This window comes from Camelus ferus, chromosome 10, assembly GCF_009834535.1.
Source record: "Camelus ferus isolate YT-003-E chromosome 10, BCGSAC_Cfer_1.0, whole genome shotgun sequence".
Taxonomy (NCBI): Eukaryota; Metazoa; Chordata; class Mammalia; order Artiodactyla; family Camelidae; genus Camelus; species Camelus ferus.
The window spans coordinates 49,651,489-49,664,474 of NC_045705.1; the positions used below are offsets into that span (position 1 = coordinate 49,651,489).

Genomic DNA, 12,986 nt, shown 5'->3' on the forward strand with positions numbered 1-12,986 from the left:
CCTGTGGGTCTGCTGCTGAGCCCACTTTCTACATCTTATACCCTGAAAAGCTTCTCAAGCCTGAAAAGCTGTTGCACTCCTCCCTGGACTTCCGGGAGGCCAGCTGGGTCCATCCCCTGCACCCTGGGATGCCCCTCCTCTGGCCTCTCTCCCTGCATCAACCACAGAAACCTACAGTGAGAGCCACTTCTCCTTTGGCTTCCCCCACCTGTACGGTAGGCTTCTCTAGGTCCAGGCTCTGTCAACTCCCCAGAGCAGTGCCAATGATAACCACCTTGCCCTTCATTCCAAATACCAATCCCTCGATAGCAGAATTCAGTAGGAAGGCATCAGACAAACTTACCAATGAAGGCCTAGCATTCCACATTTGAAAAGTTAAGCTTGGGTCCAAAAGCATGCACTCTAGCCAGCACCACCTAAAAGCCAATGAAATAAGAGTTTAGCTTTAAAAGAGAGTATTTATACATTTTCTTTAAATTTACAACTCCAAATGAGTTTTGATTTACCGTCCTCCCAGGATGCTTATCTCTGCTCCTCTGCCTAGAAAATCCTGCTCATCCTTCAAATCCACTGGACAGTGTTTCCCTGGAAGCCTCCCCAGTGCCCTAAATGGGCCAGGCACCTCCTCCTCTCAGCTCCCATGGAACACAGTGGTAACACAGTGCACAGTATAGTATAATTTGTTTGGGAATGGGGGTCCGCAGACTGTAGGCTTATCCAGAGAAGAGATTTGGTAAATTCATCCCTTCCCTTACCCCTACTGCCTAGAATACTACAGGAATTAAGACAGTTCTCAAAATATATCTGTAAAATGGGTGGAAAAATAACCTACTTAATCCATTAACACATGCCTGGGTATCTAAAATTCTGCTAGGCCACAATTTTCATCACAGAAATGCATGCTTCAATCCTACTGCTTTTAACAGGCAACAGTTTAACAAGAAGGATTAATGGAATTAATCTTCTCAATGCACACCTTTGGAATGACACTCCCTTGGGCAGAAATCTTCAGAGGCTCCCAGAACCCAAGAAGGCAAGCCCAGCTCCATAGCCAGACTGCCAGGCCTGTACCAACGAGCCCAGCCTGACTGCAGCCTCAGCTCATGTGGTCTCCCCCAGTGGCCCCTATAATCCAGAAAGGACTGATGGCCAGTCCCTTCTCTCAGCATTCCTTCCAGCTGGACGCCTTCCTTCATCCCCTTCTCTCCACGCTATCCCCTTCTACTGAAATGGCCTCCATTTCAAACATCATATTCCAGACCAAGGTCATGGTGGGGCCCAGTAAGGAATTTTTTTCCTTCTCTCTGATTTTGTATATATGTATGGGGAGGAGGGATGTGGTAAAACACACATAAAATGTACAAGCTTAGCCATGTTTAAGTGTTCAGCTCAGTGGTATTATATGTGTTCATATGGTTGTGCAACTACAATCCAACCCCAGAACTCTTTTCTGCAAAACTGAAACTTTATACCCCGTAAATGATAACTCGACCTTCTCTCTTCTTCCCAGGCCCTGGTACCCAAAAAGTCTTTGTCGAGTGGATGAATGGATGAACGAACAAAGACGTGAGTGAATCTGACCTCAACCCTCTCCACAACAGCCAAAGTACTGTCCCTTTCTGCTGGATGCCCATGGTACTATCTTCACATCTTTCTCAGACTTATTTCAACCAATCTTAAATGACCCTTTTTTGCACAACTGTATTCTTCTTCAAGGCGGGGACTATGACTTATCTGAAAGGCTATGCTTGGGTCCAAAAGCATGCATTTGGCCTCTCTTCCACGTTGTTAGATCCAATGGGCAAGTCTCAGTCCTCATCTTACAGCTTTTGCTACTAACCATTCTGTCCTGTTTGACTGCTCTCTTCACCTGGCTTCCAGGATAGCACTCGTAGTTTTCCACTCACCTCTCTGGCTGTTCTTCCCTTTGCTGGTTCTTCCTCACCCCCCTGCTTCTCACTGTCAGAGTGCCCCAGGGCTCGGTCCTTCTCTCCTCTCTTCTGTACACCTTCAGTCATCCCCTGGGTGATCTTACCTAGCCTCATATCACCTACATGCTGCGGATGCCCAGATTTCTCTCCAAGCCGGGACCTCTCCTCCAGACTCCTGGTTAGTATATCCCACCGCCTGCTTCAAGTAAGATGTCAAGTGGACAGAAGGTCCACATGAGATCTGTTTGATGTCTCAAACTTGACATGTCTCACACAGACCCTTGACCTTCCCCCTGACCTGCTCCTCCCAGAGTCTTACCTATCTCAGTTTAATAGTCTTCCAGTTGCCCAGGCCAAAGGTTTAGAGTCATTCTCGTCTCCTGTTTCTTTCTTTCTCTCTTACTCCATATCCAATCCTCACCAAAACTGGCTTCTACCTTCAAAATACATTCAGTATGTGACCACTTCTCACCTCCTCCACCATTACCATCCGAGATGATTGCAATAGCCTCCTAATTGGTGTCCCTGCTTTCCCTGCTTCTATTTTTGGTGTCACTCCTACCTCCACCCATACCCTATTCTCAACACAGGAAGGAATCTGTTACAACATAAGTCAGATTATGTCATTTCTTTGCTTAAAATCCTTAAAAGTCTTCCTCGTAGGGACAATGTCAAAGGGATGAATGTTTCGAGAGTAGACCTGCAGACCCAGGGGCAGGCTGGTGGGGGAGGTAGGGTCTTCAGGCCAGTGTCCTCCTCCCAACCACCTATTTCTCCACTGGTAGCCCTAATGCAGCTCCTATTAGCTGGTTCCTTAAAGAAAGGAAACTTTTTAAAGGGAGAAAAATACAACCAATAAGCTTCCTTTTCCAGTTAGGGCACGAACACTCACATTTCTTAAGAAACAGTAAGAAAGATATGTCAAGTCTGCCACCACTTAATAACTAGTTTCCAAAGATAAAGCTAGCCTTCCAGAGAACAGTTATTACCCCCTTGGTGCTGGTGCTGACTCCTCCTGAAGCCCCCTTCTCCCTGGACCCTCCAGCTGGTCACCAAACTCTGCTTACCTAATTGTCTCCAGACTTGATCCCCCTCCTGGACCTCCCTGTGGCTGGAGGTAAAGTCCAAATGAAATAAGAGTCCAAGGACTCGAATTAGCTCAGGTCTCATCGGCTCTCCTCGGAACTACAATAACAGCCTCTTAACCAGTCTCCCAGCTCTTGTCATTCACTTATGTCCAACCACAGCTTCACACAGTGATGATTTTAAGAAAAAATTTGATCAAGTCCCCTGCTTAAAACTCTGCAGAGTCCCTACATTGCTATACTATAAGCTTTCCAAAAGATATTATAGTAAACCATAGTAAATATTCTTTTTTAATCTTCCCTAGATGCTTTTCTTCTGCCTTCTTCTCAAAAAGGCCTTACTTGACCCAGTGGGGGTGGGTAAACCATCCAGCTCAGGTTAGAGTAGTCCACTTCCTAGCCACAGTGATAGGTCCAAGAGGACAAGCTCCTCACCCAAGCTGGGCCAATCAGAGCCTTTCTCCAGAATTGATACATGGATGCAGTGAAAGGAGTTCTCCTTTCACTGGAATTGCTCCACTGGGGCTGTCAGCAGTGGTGCGCCCCCAGGGAGGGTGGCCTGTCTGCAGTGGGAAAGATTGATGCTAACACACAGAGAACAGAAGGTGCCAGATGGGCCACCAGTAGCATCAACTCCCATTCTGGAACCTCACTTCTGTGAACTCCTACAGCATCCTTCCTAGTCACGGAACCAATAACTACCCCTTACCATCAGCTAGCTGGAATCCTAGCAGCAGGCCCACCATGACGTTTCCTGTACGTGTGCCTTTCTCCACATTGTGTCCTCGGCCCAGAATCACACTCTTTGGGTTTTTACACAGCAGCCAGGCTTCCCCTGTGGAGCCTGCCCTGAAGGGAAGCACAGTTAGTCTGATCTTCCAGAACTGCTCTAAAAGGCCTGGAATAGACCCACTCTGCTACACTTACACCCCTTCCCTATCTCCCCAACCCCAAAGCTAGTTGCCCAAGCTAGAAACCTCAGACTCACATAGTCTCCTCGTCCTTCCTTGTGGCCCATGTGGACTTCCCCTACTTCCTTCTGCCCCACGTCTACCATCATAGCCCAGAACCTCATCATTTCTCCTCCCCGGGCCCCGGGTCTCTCTGCCACTCCCCGCACCCGATCATTCCTCCATGCTGCTGTCGGGTTGAACCTCTGATCGCCTTCATACCACCTACAAAGCCAAACCCCTGGTATGAAGGCCTTACATCTTGGCCTCAACCTAATTCTCTAACTTCTCCAAACCACTTCCACTTCCGAAAGGATAGAGTAGACGTACTTTTCCCCATTCCACCTGCCATGTACAACAGAAACCGCTGCATGTGACAGGTAAAACAAACACAGGGACACTCTGAAAGGCAGAGTGAAGGAGACAGACCTGTAAGAACTCATTTGGAGCTAAAGAACCTGGAAATGCCAACAAGCACAGACAGAAAGAGACTCCAACAAAAGCTTGCTCCCTCAAGCAAGATGGACAACTTTTAGATAATAACCACTCTGTTTCAGCCAAATACCACAGAAAACCCCATGGTCCCTCCCACACCCATACAGTACAGTGCAAATGACATTTGCAAAAAACCCTACAACTAACCATGTATTTAATGGTCAAAGACTGCATGATTCCCCCGAGATTAGGAACAGACAATGCTGTCCACTCTCACCACTCTTATTCAGCAGAGTGCTTGAAGTCGGAGCCAGCACAGGAGACAATAAAAGGAAATAAAACATACAGACTGGAGAGGAAGAAATTAAGCCATATCTATTTGTAGATGATATGACTGTCTAGATAGAAAATTTTGAGGAATATACCAAAAAAAAAAAAAAATGCCTACAACTAATTAGTGAGTTTAGCAAGGATGCAGGATATAAGATAAAAATGTTTAAAATATCAATTGTTTTCTATATACTAGCAATGAACATGTGGACACTGAAATTAAAAATACAATACCATTTACAATTACAAAAGAAAGAAAGAAACAAACAAACAAACAGACTTAGGTGTAAATATAGTTTTTTCCAGCAAATCATTCTATGGTTTAGCCACATGAGTCTACTCTGCCAGCAGGGCAGGAACAGTATATTTGTTTCACCCTCCAGTGCCCAGCACCTAGTAAGCATGCAATATTTACTGGCACAGCTCATACCTTGCTCTGTTTAAAATAGACTTTCTTCCCCTTTATGCTCCTAATGAGATCACTGTCTACTAAAAAGTTCTATCTCTTGTTTCTGCCTTGGTGGGTTATGATTGCCAAGGAAGAACCAGGGAAACTGTTTCCACTCCGACTCCCGAACACATTTATGTTCTTACATTACAGACAGCAGGGATTGGAAGTGGCCTCTGCAGGCATCTCTCCGTCACGCAGAGGGGACATTGGGCTCCTTCTGCCTCAGTCCAAGGGGGCCCCAAGGCTCAGCCCAAAGATGCCAGGCAATGATGTGAGACCACAGCCAGTGCTGTCCCATCCAGGCTCTGTGCTGGGAGGAGCTACAGATGTCCTCCCTCTGAAAACTCAGTTATGGAAAAGAATTGCCTGTCTGTGCTAAAGAAAGTGCTGTGGAGAAGAGGCTATGGGAGATAGGCCAGGGCCCAGAGGGTGTCTGGATATCTTTTTCCAAAAACTTTCTCCCTCTATTTACTTCTGAGGGTAGAAAGTGATCTAATAATCATTTAACTAAAGCCCAAATCTCAGAACAATCCTAATTCCTCTCTTTCCGTCACACCCCCCCATCGATCCCACATCAAAACCTGTTGTTCCACCTCCAGAATAGATCTCGGCATCTCCACCACCACCACCACCACTCGGGGCCTGGCTGCTCACATCACTCACCATGACATGACAGACTCCGACTTCTCTCCCTGTGTCCTCTCTCAACGCAGCAGTCAGTGATCCTTTCACGATGTAACTCACACCAAGGTATTTCTCCTCCTAAACCCTGAAGTGTTCCTGGCTCTCCTTGTTATTCACAGTGCAACCAAGTCCCCACAATGACCTTAATGGCGTAGCCCCCTTACTTCTCTGCCCTCACGTTCCACCACGTCCTCACCTTCTCCTCACTCCACTCCAGCCATCTGCTGTTCCCATGGAATAATGCTCTTCCCCTGTTAAACCCATGACTCACTTCACCTCATTCGCTGAGGTAGCCACTATGATATGAGTTCACCAAAACCCATCTCCTTTTTCTTGTGAGCACTGTGGTTGGACTACATTTTCCAGCCTCCCTTGCAGCTAGGAGTAAACATGTGACTGAGTTCTGACCAGTGGGTAGGGGGTGGCATGCTTCTTCCCGACTGGCCCATAACAACTTCCCCACAAAGCCCTCTATTTTTCCTCATCCTCCAGCTGAATGGAAAGGAATCTGAGGGCCTTGAAGAGGGTGGAGCCACAGGACAGAAGGAGCATGGGTCCCTCAGTCACTGTCAGGAAGGCTGCCAGCTTGCCAGGAGAAGCCACACTGGACTGTCTCTATAAGAGAAATAAAGTTCCCTTAGGTTGATACACTGAGATTTGCAGGTCTGTTTGCTACTTAACCTAACAATTTGGTCTCCTTCTCAATGAAGCCTTCTTTGATTACTCTATTTAAAATCCTCCCAACACTTCTTGGCTGTCCCTCTTTGCTTTATTTTTCTCCATAGTCCATATTACCATATAGCATATTGTATATTTTATTCATTATTTTTTCTCTATCTCCTCAAATTTAAATGTAAGCTGAAGGCGGGAATTTTTGCTTTCCCTACCCTCCTCTTTGCTGTATCTCCTGGGTCTAGAACAGTGCTTGCCATGTTGTAGACAATCACATGCTGTTGAATGAATGAATAAATGAATGAATGAATAGACTACAGGGGCCCCAAGGTCAGAAAGGCCTGGTTGGAGGCCCAGCTCTGCCATTTACTAGCTGTGTGACCTGGGGCAAGTTACTCTACCTCTACCAGACTCATTTTTTCATCTGTAAAATGAGAGGAAGCAATAGTACCTTCTTTACAGAGACTGGGAATAATTAAGATCATGAACATAAATCTTTTAATACAGTGCCTGGTAACAGCTCAGGCTCCAGAAGTGCTAATTGCCACTGTTATCAACCCAGAGCCAGAGGACAAGACTGGGTGTCAGGCCCTTGCAAGGTCACTGGTGGGGCCATGTATCAGAGGAAGGAAATGAATGGATATTTACATACACAAACTCTTCTGGAAGAAATCGTGGCAAACACCTAGGTAGTGAGATTCAAGAGCTGCCTAAAAGTTCTCAGTAAATTGCAAGCGATCAGGAAAACATGACAACTGGTGTCTGCGGTGATGAAAAGTGTGTGCCGAGTTTGCAGAAAAGCGCTGTTCTGGAGAGAGCACCACCCGGATGATGAGAGATCACTTTGTGCCTTTTAAGAAACAATTTTCACAGCAAACCTTCAGAAAAGAGAGGCCTCTTGCATCATGAGGACAAGGTAATAAGGCTATAAAAATGGAACTCAAATAAACCACACACAGAGCCCACATGGGCCCAATTTTCCAGGAAAAATAGCGATTGCTACTGCATTCAGATGAGGCAGTCACACTTGTGCCTGAGCACAGCAAACAGCTTTCAGAAATCATTAGGCTGCAGAAAAGCCACTGGGTTTGCCAAATTAGCGGTGCCAGCTCTCACCTGCCCCTCTCTGTCATCCTCGCCTCTTTCTACTGAGAAGAGGACCCAGATGATGATACCCAATGCCGGCACCTGCTTCACTGTCTTCAAAATACAGACCCTCCTGAAGTGAAGAGTACCGTGCAGTCAGGAGAGCCCAGGCTGCATCTCCTTGTGTCTGCAGCCCAGCCGCCCCTCTTCACAGGCCCTCTCGGCTTTCTTGTTGGCTCAGACCTGTTTTCAGATCTCACCTCCTGGGACTCTCTGCAGTGCTAGGCCTTGTTGACAAACCTCCTCCTTGACACTCCTCCTTCCTGTGGCCTCTTACAGCTCTCACCAAACACCCCCATACCCACAGCTGCAGTCCCTCTCATCTCCAACTCTGGCCCCTCTTCCACCTCTGTACCTATAAACATGGGTACCCAAGCCTCTAAAATATGGTGTCTACCCATCTTTCCGGTTCCAGTCCCTGTTCTTTCCCTCTATCAGAAGCAGGACAGCTTCCTGGTTAGAGGCAGATATTCTGAAGCCAGATCAGCTGGGTCTGGTCTTAGCTCTACAGCACTTGGGCAGTTAATACATTGTTTTATGCCTAGGTTCTTCATTTGTAAAATGGAGACAATGATAGTACCTTGCCTGGGTCACTGCAGGGCTTAAATGAGTTAATATAGATGAAGCTCTCAGAATCATGCCTGGCACCTGACACTCTTCATAAAATGTGTATGCATATGACCACTATGCCTGAGCCTTTGTTTCTGCCAAACTCCAAATACCCACCGTGTCCTTCCACCTCACTCTGGCCTTTACCTTTGCTAGGAATGTCCAGGCTTCTGCTCAGCCAGTCTGTAAGGTGCTGACCAAAGCACCACTCTTCAACACCTTTCTATATCCCCCTGACCCCAGCTGCCCAATGAGATGGAATTCCTTCTCAGCAGGCCGTGGGGCTGACTTCTCCCAGGGCCCTCTTCTTAATCTCCCTTGAATAACCATCAGTTTTAGACTTGTTTTATCCTTCCCACTCTCAGTTCATGAGCTCCTCAGAAATAGGGGTGCCTTGGGTTTCTTCCCAAATTTTTATTCTACATTGTAAAGACTCAGTCAACACTTGCTGGATTAAGTTGAAATGCAAAGCCTAGAGCCTGGGTCTACATAACAATCAACAGAGGCTGAAACAACAACAGATCGGCAGGACAGAGGAAGCCTTCCCCATCACCACAAAGGCAACACAGATTTCAGGTTAAAAAGAGGACAGGGGACCAAGTCAGTGATGTTTGTTTCCCAGTTTCATTCTAGCCATTTACTGCTGGCCAAGAAAAGGCCAAATCCTTTTGGCAAGTTCACAGCCTGCTTGCACTGCTAAAAGGACTTCTAACAGGCTTGCTTATCTTAGGAAGACATATTTTTTCCCTCAAAAATCCTATTTACTGTTTCTTGTTTTAGGCTTTAAAACAACCTTAAGACGAGATCATTGTTTATTTTATTTTGTTATGGTTTTAAACAAAGCACCAACAATACGGGGTGACAAAATTCCTCAATTTGAGCAGGTAGATGATTCCTTAAAAGAATGTACCGAGCTCACATCCACGCTTCAGAACAAACAAGCCACGTATTACTTGTAAACGCACAGCCTTTCACGGACACCTAATTTCACATTACTGTTGCCCTGTTTTTTCATTCATGGAAACACAACAAAGACTTTCCTAGCATTTAAAGTAAAATTTTAATATATCCTCATGATGTTCTTCTTGGGGAAAAAAAAATTCTGATTCTCTATCTTATCTTGGGCCGTTGCCATTAGCTGGATAAATGCCAACCTAATGAAATGATTCTGTTAACACACAAAGATGGCTTAATGCAGCGTTAGCAGAAAGAGCAAAAACTAGAAATAATCTAAATGCCCAATAACAAGCTCACAGCTTACCGAAGACATTCCCCTGCTAGAATGTTATGCAGCCATCTTAAATAAGCATGTTGAAAACTAGGGAGCCACGTGGGATAAGGCTGAGGATAGCATCTTAAGAGTAAAGGGGATGTAGTGTGTCGGGATACATGTTTGTGCCACTAAGGTTGCCCCAGCTGGGCAGATTGGGCCCAGGGTTTGAAGCAGGAAAACTAGAAGAAAGCTAAGTAAACAGGGCCAGAGGGGAAGGTGGTAGGGAAAAGGAGAACCCTGGGCATGGGGCAGGGGCCAGGGCCCCGCTTAGGAGTACAGAATGGGAGCTGGGAAAGGTGCCCCAAACCCAAGGTCATTTCAGGAATTTCATCCCAAAGCAGGCAAGGGGAATGGGAAGAGAACCCTTTCATTGCAGAATGAATCACTCCCTGGGTGAGAGAACAATTCTAAGACCCCTAAGACCCTCAATGTCAAGCCTTGTCCTTTCCACAGTGTAGCCACTGGGCTCCCACTGGAAGGCTCAGTCCTTCCCAAGCCTCTGAGGCTAATCCTGCCCCAAGGCAGGACGGATTTAAGGGGCTCTAGCCCAGAAGCCAGGGATTTAGCTTGTTTGCTGATAGTCTGGCAGATAAAGAAAGTGAGCCCCCAAGAGAACAAGTATCTTAGCCAAGGCCACACAAAGAGTTATGGGCTAAGCTGACGCTTGAATGTGAGTCTGCCCGCCTCTGAGCTTAAAGCTCTTCCATACAGCAACCTGATGCCAGACTGACTGACGACCAGAGTGCACGAAGCAGTGGCTTGTGAACAGGTGAGCCCAACCAGAGCAGAGCAGGAAGATCCTAGGGACCCTAGGACACCAACAGTTGCTCCCAAAGAGAAAAAGCCCCCTCCTGCACCCCAGGCCATGCCTCTAACTCCTCAGCCCCCATACGTGAAGCTCTGCTGCCCTGTGGGTATTGATGTTGGTACCTAAGGGCATGACTCCGCCTCCGCTGTGCCACCTGTGGGTCCTGCAAGACAACTCCACCTCCAGACAAGAGAAAAATGACTCCAGAGCTCCTCCCCACATCTCCTGTCCCCCCTGATTCCTACCCCTACTATCAGAATCCCCAGCCTGGATACCTCCTGTCAATATAAGTGGCCAAACCCACTGCCTGGTTTTTGAGGTCCTCCCTCACAAGGCCCCAACCACCCGACTAACCAGATCTCCCAAGGCACTCATCCCCCTCCCCAGATTGGCCAGGGGCTGCCCCCTCGTTCCTCATTCCATCTCCAGAAGCCATGTTCTCCTCCCCCACTTCAAATCCCCTAAGAGCCAGCTCAAGCTTTCTCTTCTTTTCCCAGGTCTCCTCTGAATACACTGGCATTGCTCACACTGTCACCACTGAATGACCCCAGTCCTTTGGGGCCTGAGCAGCCAAAGTGCCAGGCATTCACATGTGGAACAAGCAGGCCACCCAGACACCATCATTCAAAGGACTATGCACAGGAGGCCCTCTTCTCCCCAAAATCTGCCTTCAGTATCCCATTAGAAATTCCATCTTTTAAGTGGCTGTCGAACTTCCCCTTGACCCCCAGGAGAGGGGTGCAAACATTAGGCAGTGATGCTGGAGCCAGGACTGTGGGAAAGGGTCCTGATGGATTCATAAGCTCCCCACATGCCTCGGCTGTCTGCAGTGAGCACTTCCTGGACTCCTACTATGTGCCAACTGGTGGGCCCAGGGCATGAAGACACAAATCCAAACATGCCAGTCTTTGCCCTGGAGGAATTCAAACTGAAACTGGGAAAAGAGTGAGATAAGCCTTACTAAAAGCATTGGGATAAATACCACCCAGAGAGAGAGGGCACAGAGGGAAGAGCAGCAAGGAAGAGAGGTAGCCGTGATTTAATTCAACCGAGAGGGGGCTGGGGAAGGGCTCAGAGAAAGTCAAACGTGAGCTGGTCCCTGAGGGGTAATCAACAACAGTAAAAAGAAGTGCAGCCAGCATGCACTGGGCGCCGACTGTATGCTGAGCACTGTACCAAACACTTCACTTGCTCTATTGCAGACTCACTCACTCGTTTATTATGGATCCCTGCTACCTGTCAGGCACTGTTTTAGGCACTCTGGATAAAGCAGTGGACAAAATAATCACTAGTCTCTGCCCCCAGAACTTAGGTTCTATTGAAAAAAAGATAGACAACAAACCAAATAAATAAGTAAAATATATCATATGTTAGACGGTGATAAGTGCTAAGAGGAAAACTAAAGCAAAAAAAGGGAAATATGGGACATAGGGGTGGAGCAGTGGGCTGTGGTACAACTTTAAGCAGAGTGACTTTGGAGGAAAGACCTGAAGAAGGTACATGAACAAGCCATATGGCCATCTGGGGGAAGAGCATTCGAGGCCGAAGGGCAGGCAGTAGAAAGAGGTTTGGCAGGAAACATGCCTGGTGTGTCTGAAGAAGAGCAAGCTGGAGCGGAATGAGAGAGGAGCAGAGAGGGTCAGTGAATACAGCTGTACAAGTTGTGCACTGTACAACTCAGGAGGGCGCCATTTACATGCACCACAGGGCACTATGCAGAATCCAGTCTGCTCAAATCCACACCAGGCCCCAGGGTGGGAGATGAGGCCAGAGAAGTACCAGGAAGACCTGTGGGCCAGGCTAGGGCTTTTCCTCTGAGTGAGACAGGAAGTCACGGTCAAGAGGGTTCAGAGCCAAAGGCATGACCTGATCCTGACCCTATCTTCACGGGATCACTGGGCAGACAGCACACAGTAATGAGTCAGGGTGGGAAGCAGAAGACTTCTTCGGAGGCTACTGAAATAATCATGTTCAAATATGTATCGTATTATCCTTCCAATCCCATGAGGTTGGTTTAATGATCACTCTTTCATAGATAGGGATTAGGCTCAAGAGAGATCTGGTAACTGCTTGGCAGTGGCGGAACTGCTGAGATTGGGTCGCAGGGGATGAGAACATTCCAGGTGGGGTGAACAGCGTCACCCATGGAACAGGAGCTTGGAAGGCCTGGCACACTCGGGGAAGGACAGGCTCGTGGTCCAGGGGCGCTGGAGGCTGGGCTTGCACACTGGGGGCCACGGCATCCATTGAAGGCCCATCTGTGGCCTGCCCACTCTTACGTGGGTGCCCACCAGCAGTGTCCTAGGCAAAACTGCTCCCTGGACCAGCACCACTGCCTCCTAACCCATCTCCCTGCCATGCTTGTCGGCCCCACCTCAGTCCACAGGCAGCCAGAACAATTCTTAAAAAAATTTAAATCAGATATTATTTTCTTGCTCTTAATGCACTGGTATAATCCCATCATGCCTGGTGACCAGCAGACCCTTAACTGACGTCGAGTGAATAGATGACTCCCTCTTCCCTACAGCCTCATCCAGGGGGAAGGACCGCTTCTTCCATGCCTCCTCAGCAGGAGGGGAGTCTGCCTGACAGCCAGGTGCGGCCAGTCAGAT

The 12,986-nt window shown here is 47.6% G+C and overlaps 1 protein-coding gene across 6 annotated transcripts in view; it reads right to left on the reverse strand.

Annotated features, from left to right (window-relative positions):
• The window catches only part of ARNTL (aryl hydrocarbon receptor nuclear translocator like), a 97,093-nt gene that overhangs the window by 66,246 nt on the left and 17,861 nt on the right, over positions 1-12,986 (reverse strand). For 5 of the 6 annotated variants that reach the window (XM_032488985.1, XM_032488989.1, XM_032488988.1 and 2 more), the window contains exon 2: positions 344-416. The exons of the other annotated variant lie outside the window; for it this stretch is intronic. The gene's annotated coding sequence lies outside the window, so the exon portion shown is untranslated. The remainder of the gene's footprint in view (positions 1-343; positions 417-12,986) is intronic. 6 annotated transcript variants of the gene reach the window in all.